Source organism: Protopterus annectens, chromosome 16.part0 (genome assembly GCF_019279795.1).
Source record: "Protopterus annectens isolate FY-2018-M chromosome 16.part0, PAN1.0, whole genome shotgun sequence".
NCBI classification, from domain to species: domain Eukaryota; kingdom Metazoa; phylum Chordata; order Ceratodontiformes; family Protopteridae; genus Protopterus; species Protopterus annectens.
In genome coordinates, this window is record NC_056750.1 from 54,145,111 (window position 1) to 54,156,390 (window position 11,280).

The window sequence follows — 11,280 nt, forward strand, 5'->3', positions numbered from 1 at the left end:
GTTATGTTGCGGATTCTGGCTCCTGACAGGCAGCTAACAGTAACCTTCTGCTTGTCCAGCCTAGTGAGTGGGACGTCAGTGTGCCTGACTATAGAATCACCTATTACTAGTGTGTTAGGTATGTTATTTCGCCTTAAGGGCTGTGATTGTGCAGCACACTGATTTTGTGTTTTATGTGTTGTCTGGTTTGTGATGGGAACTGCAGGTTGTTTGGGTGTCTACTTTGGAGGTCTCTGATGCTTTTGCAGGTTTTTATTTAGAGCCTACGAGTATGATTTTGTATATTTATATGTATTTTTTGCCAGTGCTGTTTTAGTAGGTCTGTGTGCGGCTGGAGGTGTGATGCAAGTGTTAACAGTCTCCTCTTGACTGTCTGTTCCAGTCTTGGGTGGAGACAGCTTGGCTTCCGGTTTGGCTGTACAATTGCATCTCTCGCATATGTTAGTGTTTCATGGTAGGAGGAGAGGGTTGTCTGTGTACATGAGGCAGTTGTAACATTACCTCAGGATACCCAGATTCACCAGCTGGACTGGAGAGTGCACCTGACGTTGCCCTTTGGTCATGCCTGAATAGTAGGGTGAGCTGCTTAGTCACTTGGTTGCTGAGGGGTGAATAAAGAGCCTTGTCCTGCTGGGCAGTCAGTGTCAGGGTATATTAGTGCTTGCTATTAGGTATGAGCAAGTGCTGGGCTGTAAGATGCTTTTTGAGTGCTTAGGTTGAGAGTTAGACAAGTTTCAAGGGAAAAACTGAAGAGGAGACTTAGTGGAGCCGGGAATAATTTAACCGTACCTAACTGGCACTGCCCGGTGCGCAAAACCATGCAAAAGCGGTTTTTATAGTGGTGAAATGAAAGAGAGAAATTAGCCCAAAATGGCCACTAAACTAGTAACTTCTGGGCTGGAACCACTCCTCCAGGGACAGATAGGTTGCTCAAAGCCCCCCTCTCTCACAGGTGAACAGAGAAACTTCATTCTATCCAAGTAAGGTATGGACAACTCAGAAACTAGTATCACAGCCCTGAATTCAGCACTAGCCTGAAAACTGGACTATACTAGCTTAGAAAGGTGAAAAACAATGAATTATTTTTTGTTTTTTGTTTTTTTGAAAAGATAAGGCAAAAACAGTAAAAAAAATACACTTAAAACAGCTTTAAACTACTACAAATGATCAGAAAAGGCTATTGCACTTTAATGTGTAGCCAAAAACAGTTAAATTATTTAAACAAAAAACTTTTTAAAAGTGCAGGCAGTCAAATAAGTACAATATGTGAAAAAAAACAAGCTTTTAAATCACAATAAATGCGGGAAAATCTGCGTTTAGGCGGAAAACAGTTAAGTACAGCAAGAAAGTACAGAAAACTGATACTTAATCACTCCAAAGTCTCTCTTCTAAGCTAGAAGGCTTGTATCATTTTAAGGGTTTCTAGTGCTACGCAGTAGGTTACTTACAGGAAAGATGGGAAACAAGAGCAGATGTGGTCTTTTAAACCAGAAAGTTGAAAGAGACAAACTGTCCAAATGGTCAATAAACTACCATTTCTGGGCCAAGAACCTCTCCTCTCATGGTAGACAGGCTACCTAGTGCTTACCACTCCCACTGATAAGCTAGAAGGCTTTCTTCCAACACAGAAAGGCTTGTGGGGCTCAGAAGCTTACCAACAGTCCTGGATACAGCACCTCTATCTGGACTAGGCTAGTTACAGGACAAATGCAAACATTTAAAATAGAAAATAATAAGAAAAACAGCTACAAACTGTTACAATGAACTTAAAAACAGATAAATGCCACTTTGTGTCATGTTGGATAGCCAGAGACCGGCTATGAAGAAGATCCAATGGTTTCTCACTTTAGTTCAGACTCAGCACCAGCAGCCCTCTTGATTCAAATTCCAGTTATGGGATGTTTGAAGGCAGAACTTCTTTGGCTGGAGAATTACTTATCACACAACCAAGGTCTTTCTCTCTCCCTTCCAGTCCCTACTTTGCCTGTCCGCACGTGCATCAGACTTTGCCTAGAGTGCTGTCTCAGAGGAAGGGGAAGTACAGGGCCTCTGGAATAAGCAAGGCAAGTTAAAACACTTAAAGTTTAAAGAAATGACGGATTGAATAAATGCTCTCAAACCTCTGAACCATTTGGTTCCAGGCTTCTGCAGTTAATCACAGACAACACCACAGTTATGTGGTACATAATCAAATGGGGGGGTGGACCATGTCCTATTCCTTTTGCCGACTAGTTATGGTAGCCTGGAATCTACTGACTCAGTTCAGTCTGTCTCTACAGGTTACTTACATTTTGTCGGAGTAAATCAAGGTTGCAGACTAGCTCAGCAGGACCAGAACAGACCCACATGAATGGAAGTCGAACCTGGGGGTCTTCTAGGGATTGATCCATCTGTGGGAAAGTCCATAAATATATTTGTTTGGCTGCAGACACAACAGACAGTAATAGAAATTCTGTTCTAGGACACATTGCAATTAGGCCCGGAAATACAGATGCCTTATTATTCCTAAGAACAGGAATGTTTCTGTATGCTTTTTTACCCTTTATTCTGATAACTGGGGTAATTCTAATGATCTAGAAGGACTCTCCAAAGAGGATTGTGGTTACTCCTTTGTAGCCCATGAAACAGTCTCTCCCTTTTTCTGAAAATGATCAAAGGCAATTACCACAAGCTTTCTTACAGAATGGACTTGTACAGCAGGACAGGGGTTGTTTTATACACCTCAGCCTTCAACTCTTTCAGTGGACTGCCTGGATGATATAATTTTTAATACCTTTTAGACACCTATTTTATGAGGACATGCAACAGGTATTAAAAGAGGCTAAGAAACCTGCTACTACGAAATCTTATATTAGTAAATGGAAACGATTTTCTAGGTGGTGCTATAATATATATGACAATATCTTTATGTGTTATTATCCTCTGGCCTTTGTTTTTCTTCTAACACGATTCATCTTTGAGGCATTTCTGTTTGTCTGTCCTTTAGATATCCCATTTTTACCTAACCTCAAATAAGGCAGTTATTAAACGGGGTGTTAAATATCCTGCAATCTAGAAAAGAAGTGCCTCTTTCACTGGGTCTCAATTTTGCTTTGGAGCAACATAGACTGTTTTCATTTGAACCAGCTCATGAGGATGAGCTGAAGTTCTTAAAATGAAAATTAACTCAAATACTACATAGACAGGACAAAACCCCTTCAGGACTGCTGATAGTTTATTGTATCTTATGAACGTAAGAAAAAACCCCCTTCAGGACTGCTGATAGTTTATTGTATCTTATGAACGTAAGAAAAAAAACCCTTCAGGACTGCTGATAGTTTATTGTATCTTATAAACGTAAGAAAAAAAACCCCTTCAGGACTGCTGATAGTTTATTGTATCTTATGAATGTAAGAAAAAAAGCCCCTTCAGGACTGCTGATAGTTTATTGTATCTTATGAACGTAAGAAAAAAAAACCTTCAGGACTGCTGATAGTTTATTGTATCTTATGAACGTAAGAAAAAAACAGTGTCTAAACAGACAAGCTGTAAATGGCTGCCTTATGCCTTTACTTTTCTTATTCTCTTCATAACAAGTTACTTACAGGCAAGGTCAGAGCCCAGTCTACCAGGGTTCTAGCCACTTCTGTGGCTTTTTAAAAGGGCATTCTAGAAATATGCTAGAGGCAGAAACGTGGTCATCTGTACATACTTTTACCAAGCACTTCAAACTAGATTCTGTAAGAGCAAGCTTAGCTAGGACTGTTTTCCAGGGGCTCCAGGACTCTGGATTCCAGGACTCCATGAGTTTTATTAATATGCATCTCATTTTACAGGTCTATGGCCTTTTTCTTCAGACAAGAAAGCTCTGAAGCTACTGATCTTATACTGTTCTCCTTGGGCTGTGCCATGGGCAAGGCACACGGAAGCTGTCCTGAAGCTTTGGAAGCTACCCAACTTGTGCATTCCTTGCCAGGATGTCCCATATAGCTTAGGCTATTGTATCAATGATCCATTTGAATCCATTTGAACATCTACTGCTATAGTATGTTTTATGTACCCAGCTGTACTTCATTGTTTGTAATGAGTTCATTATGTACATTTAGGAGCTTTATATGACATTCATGGGGCATAGAGAGTACCTTGTAACAGGTTATGATGTGATATTTGGACCTATTTAGTGTGATTTGGACCTCAATGAGTTCTATTTGTGGGTCTCTAGGCATCTCTCTAGAGGTGATATGGTCCCTAATAAACAACTTGTGCCCTTTATGCACTTATAATACATCATTATGTGACTTTAGTTGAGAGGTAATGCCATTCACTTGTTAAAATGAAAAAGCAATTTTTTTGCCATTTACAAAGTAACTAGTCAATAAGTGAATATTGAAGACAGACTGTAAAAAGGGATGTGCCAAACAAATCTCATGTTAACTACAACCTGCTATCTATCCTCTTTGCCTACAGTTTGTACTCACATTTATGAAAGAAATACAATGACTGTTCTGGTTTACATATATAAGTGTGTGTGTGTGTGTGTGTGTGTGTGTGTGTGTGTGTGTGTGTGTGTGTGTGTGTGTGTGTGTGTGTGTGTGTGTGTGTGTGTGTGTATATATACACACATATGTATAGGTTCTGTTATGACTTGCCAACCATCCAAAATACAAAAAAGTAAGGCCCAAAAAACAAAAGGGCAAAAAATGTGTCATTTTTTTTGCAGGGTGGGAAAACTTCCCCTGCACCCTTGATGGGGAGGGCAATCCTCCCCACACTAAGACCTGTGAACTTATATATACCAACTCAGAAGTCACACCAAGTCAAAGAAGGGAGAAATCTCCCAAAACAATGCAATGTAGAAAAAAAATTAGACATTCTGTATCGTGACATTTTTTTCTGCAGACAAATGAATCTCGACGAATTTCAAACAGCTGTAAAGTAGCTGTGTAGATATGTTGATAGATACAGATACATATATGGATGCATTATATAGATATGGATACATATCTGTGTGTGCACGTGTGTCTGTGTATACATCAGTCTGTGAAAAACACTATTCATTTTGCAATTTACCTTATGAAGTAAAATTTGGCTCATCTTTTTTACTTTAAAATTTAGTTTTTTTTTATTAAATGAGACAAATGACATATTACACCTTTGTCACTTCAAAGAAATATAATATTGTGTTTCTAAATATTTTTCTACTGAAAACACAGCTGTTACAGCAAGCTTCAAAGGTTTTGACTTTTTTACTTTTAAAGTTAATACCTTTGTTTCTACTTATACCACTCACACTTTAGTTTCTGTTGAAGATATTTTTTCAGTCTTGAAAACCTCATTTTGAACTCTGCCTGTACAAAATGTTGACAAGTGCTATGAAGCGGCAACCAAAGATTCTGATTGAATCACTAAATAGGAAGCACTTGCTGTTTGAGTGCTTTTTTTTTTCTGGTGACTTATTGCCCACCAGATGAATGCTTGTTTGTCAGACATTACAGTTGAAAATAGTAATATTTACTTTCCCTCTAGGTCCTTATGGTGGCTAAATGTCTGCCTGTCTGTCTCTCTCTCTGTGCACATACACAAACACACACAAACATATATATATATATATATATATATATATATATATATATATATATATATATATATATATATATATATGGGTCTCCTTCTAATGCCCGAAACGCCGATTCGCCGACAGGGAAATAACCGACGCCAGAAACCCGACAACGCAGTTGACCGACACGCTCGAATCCCGACAGACGGAAGACCGACAAGGGGAATGTGTAAGCGACCTGGTAAGTATGCGATAGTGAGGGATTTAGGAGTAGGAGCGGACAGGTAAGTGTGCAATACTCAGGGATGTAGGGTTAGGGTGTGTGATAGGTGAGTGCTAGTGTCGGAGCTTGGGGTTTGGGGTGTGTAAGTGAGTTAGGGTTAGGTGCAGGTAGGGAGTGTGTGCGGTAGTGTCGGAGCTTGGGGTTTGGGGTGTGTAAGTGAGTTAGGGTTAGGGTGCAGGTAGGGAGTGTGTGCGGTAGTGTCGGAGCTTGGGGTTTGGGGTGTGTAAGTGAGTTAGGGTTAGGGTGCAGGTAGGGAGTGTGTAGTGTCGGACCTTAGGGTTAGGTTTGGGTTAGGGCTAGTGGATATGTGTTGTAGTGTACTGTGTTGTTGACGGTAGTGTGACGGTGTTATGGTGTTCGGTGTTTCGTTGTCGGGTTTGTGTGTTGTCGGGTTTCTGGCGTCGGTTATTTCCCTGTCGGCGAATCGGCGTTTCGCATTAGAAGTAGACCCATATATATATATATATATATATATATATATATATATATATATATATATATATGTGTGTGTGTGTGTGTGTGTGTGTGTGTGTGTGTGTGTGTGTGTGTGTGTGTGTGTACGATTATATCATAAAACACTGAATATACAAAACAAAGAATCTCAAATAGTATAACACTAAGGACAAAATGCACAAAACACTGAATAACATTGACAGTGAATCACAAAACAGTGAATATGTCTCTCCAACTAAAACAGCTCTATAGCAGTAAACAAACTGGTCCATATTATATTGTTGACAGGTGAAAATGTTGACTTTGACTTGTTCGACATGAAAATGTCGAACTACAAGATTAGTGAAAGGCCAAATCACGGATTTCTTTCCAATGGAAAGAAATTGGTTGACCAAATACTAACGCCACACAAAAACAAATATATTTAAGTGGGGGCTTTGCCCCCACACCCCCCAATGTGGGGGGCACACCCTAACTAATTATTCTAACTCTGAGACTGCACTATAGTCAGGAAAAGGGCAAGTGTAAGAGAACGGCCAACCGATTTCTTTCCGTTGGAAAGAAATCGGTGATTTGGCCATTCTGTAATCTTGCAGTTCAACATTTTCATGTCGACCAAGTCAGAGTTGACATTTTCACCTGTCGAAAATATAATATAGACCCCAGCAAAACCCAGATCAAGTGCTGTCTGAATAGTGGCACTGTTAAGGTAAAGGTTTTTAGTAATATTAAAACACAAAACACTGTCTAGACACCACTAGTTAACAGAAATAAGTAGTCCATAGGTATAATCCCAAATTATTTAATAAATCACAGCAAGTAAAACACAACAGTTTAGGGCTTTTGTTCAAACACCTTGAACTTCATCAGAACTAAAGACATAAAACTTCTAGTGTAATATATTTACTCAAGTTAAATGATCATTTAAAATCCACCAAGAAAAAGCCTTTTCAATAAAACAATCAATTTCTGCATGCTTAACCAAAGCATGAGTCTCTACGTTATGTGTTATATCATATATATATATATATATATATATATATATATATATATATATATATATATATATATATATATATATATATATATGTCTACCTGGTTACACCAAAAGTGGAAAACACCGACAATGAGATAACCAACAATGGAAGATTGACAACGGAGAAGACAGACAGTTGAAAAGCCCGACGCTGAGAAGACCGACATAAGGTAAGTGTGTGATAGGGATGGTAGTTAGGGTCAGGGTGCGGGTAAGGTAAGTGTGTGATAGTGAGGGTCATTAGGGTGTGCGTCAGGTAAGTGTGCGATAGTGATGGACTTTAGGGTTAGAGGCGGATTAAGTGAGTTAGGGTTAGGGTGCAGGTAAGGTAAGTGTGTGATAGTGACGGACCTTAGGGTTAGTGTTTGGGTTAAGGTTAGTGCATAGATGGTTGTGTATGTAAGGTTTAGTGTAGGTTTGTAAGGTTTTTGGTGTGCTTATGTTGTGTGTGTGTGTTTTTCAGATAAGGTCTGTGTTTTGTTGATTGTCGGAATTGTGGTTTGTCGGCCATGTGAAGTTTCGTGATTTTGAACTTTCAGTTTTGTGGTGTCGGTTATTTCGTTGTCAGTGTTTTGGCGTGTCGGTGTTATCAGGTAGACCCATATATATATATATATATATATATATGCTTTTTAGTGCCCTCTCAGATTTTTCTATACAGAAGGCACCACAACTAGACGTGCAAATGTACACTAAACCAACAGAATTACAATTAGAATATGACTGGGACCTCAACTCTTTAATTTGGCTTTCCAAATAAATAAATTCAGTATTACTGATATAAGTACCCATTCATAGAGTACCAAGTTTGAAAAAATAGGTGCATACGATGCACCCATGGCTACACCTGCCTTTTGTTGAAATATCTCTCCTACAAAATACACATAATTATATGTTCATACTAGTTCCATCATCTTCTATAAAATACCACAATCGTTGCTAGTCAGAAACTTGCACTCTTGTATCACCTCATTAAACCATTCTACACCAATTCCATGTGGAATCACAAAAAAAACACATCAAATAGTAACAAGCAAAGCAACATCTAAATAAGGAACTCTATTTAATCTACTAAGAAAATCCCAGGAATATTTAATATTTGTGTCTTTAAATCATGAAAGGGTTTCAACTTATGGTCAATATATACCACTAAAGGATAAGGCTTTGAGCCTGTGGCAGAAACAATTAACCTCGACTTACCAAAAACTCTAAACCCATATGGTTGAGGCCATATAACTGAGTTTTTGGAAACTCGAAAATCTAAAGTGAATAAAGAAAAAACACACACAAAACAGTAAAACAACGTTTCTGCAGGGAGGCAATCCCCCCTGCACCCCCACGTGGGGGGTGCACCCCCACACACCCCTACGTAAATATACCAACTCCGAGATCACACTACAGCAAAGAAAAGAGAAATCTCCCATTCCACGCTATATGTAGAAGCAGAAAACAGGAGGTTTCCCATGTCTTCACTGTAGTGTGATTTTGGAGTTTGTATATGTAAGTAGCAGATGGTGTGGGGGGTGCAGGGGGGCTTGCCACCCTGCAGAAATGTTGTTTTAATGTTTTTGGTGTTTTTCTTTTTTATTCACTTTATATTTTCAAGTTTTCAAAAACTCGATTATTTGGTCTCGACTATATATATTCATGTACACAAAACACATAAAATTACACACCCACACGCACGCACACACACACGCACACGCACGCACACACGCACACACGCACACACGCATGCACGCACACACGCATGCACGCACACACGCATGCACGCACACACACACACACACCACTGAACCTTTCCCCTTCTGTAGCTCTTTCTACATCCATTATGTACAAACACTTGCACTCACATATTAATGCTAAAAGTTTCAAAAATTTGACATTTTCAGCATTAAAATCACAGATAGTGTACTTACCTAACCAAAAGGAACTACCTCATGTTAACTACACATACAATCAACACCTCTGCTTGGCATAATTATCACACCCTACACTTTGCCAACAAAATGATGCATTGGCAGCTTTGTCTTTTAGATAGATAGATAGATAGATAGATAGATAGATAGATAGATAGATAGATAGATAGATAGATAGATATGGCTGTGTATCATTGTGTCGCAGGTAGCACTGACTGAAACACAAGTGATCAAAATGAATGACTGAAAGTACATTTAGTCAAAAAGTGTAGAAGTCTATAAATGATATTTCTGGTGTCATTTTTGCTCATGGGGTTGTTAGGAGACATGATTTTGTATGGACTGACAATGTATGTTGTACGCCCAAATTTGTAGATATTTGTGTTTGTGCACAGCACAGATTCCCTGTGCGTGGTGTTTTCTCTTTTCTCCACTGATTTGCAACTGTGGAGTACAAATATATAATTGAGCAGGGCATAATGGGTGCAGGGGGGAAATATCTTTTGTAGTTTACATATGGTGTAGAATATTTTTAATGAAATAGCTTTTCAGAGAAATGTACTTTCATTTTTTACCATTTGTGTTTCAATCAGACCTACCCTTGATGAAATTATCCACAATTATATATATATATATATATATATATATATATATATATATATATATATATATATATATATATATATACATACATATATATACATACACGTGTGTGAGCGTGTGTATATATATATATATATGGAAGTCTATGCTGTCTCTCTTACCAGTCAGTCCATCTGATACTAAGCAGATTGTCACCTCCTGCACCTACTAAACCTGCAGCACATATACCTACATATGCAGAGGTCCTCACAAGAAGCTTACCTAAACATCAGAGACCTCCCTAACACAAACACAAGCATACTTCACATAATACATCCTCTGCAGAACATAGTACACATAAAATATCACACACTAGTGTCTCACCAGTCAAGCCCCTAAGGTAGAACACGAAAACAGACATCTTAGTCATAGGCGACGCAATTGTGAAACACACAGATGTCCCTCTCAGCAGGTTGGATAAGGAAAAGTTCATGGTCAGCTGTCTGCCAGATGCCAGGATCCACAACATCACACACACATTCAAGTCTCTCAACAACAGACACTGGTATGACTCTGTCATAGTCCACATCCTTGAGATGTACCTCAAGGGACTATATGAAGACAGCAATGACTGAGCTCTTGGATTATGTGTCTCAGGCAGGTATGTCCCTAGCCTTAAGCAGCATTTTACCTTCATCTAGGATGATACCTCAATACAAACAAAAATGATTGACTTCAACAATTCATTTAGTTTCTGGTGTCATTCAAAAGGGGTCCAGTATCTGTCAGCCTGGGATGACATGGTCGACAAACTGCAATGCTTTGGCAGAGATGGTCTTTATTTGTCCCCCTTGGGATTTCAGTTACTGGCTAAGGCTCTTGCCATCCCAACAGTGCCTTTTTAGACAATGTCACAAAAACAAAAATTCCCAATGTAAAAATATCCCCTAAAAACAACTTCAAGGTTATGCTGCTAAATGCTAGGAGTCTAAACCAGAAACTGCACTCACTGGAAGCAGTCCTCACCCTGGAAGATGTTGACATTTGTGCAGTCACCGAGACCTGGTTTAAGCCTGCAGAGAGCACCCCAGCTATACCAGGTTACACCTCCTTCCACACAGTCAGACCACAAACTGGAGGCATTAAAAACTAAAGGAGGTGGGGTATCAATATTCATTAAATACACCTCTAGACTGGTTAAACAGCACAACTCCCTTAAATTACTTCAGGTGCAACTGACTGTAGGCAAGTCCCCTCTTCAGGTCATTATCAGCTAAAGAACCCCATCCATGAATCAGGACATTCACTCAAACTACTTGGATCTACTTGAGTCAATCAAGATACAACCAAACACCTTGGTTTTGGATGACTTTAATTACCTGTCCATAAGCTGGGTAAATTATATATGTTCTAACACACTTGCCTAATGGTTTCTGGACTTTAACTCCAATGCCCTGGATCAGCTGGTTGA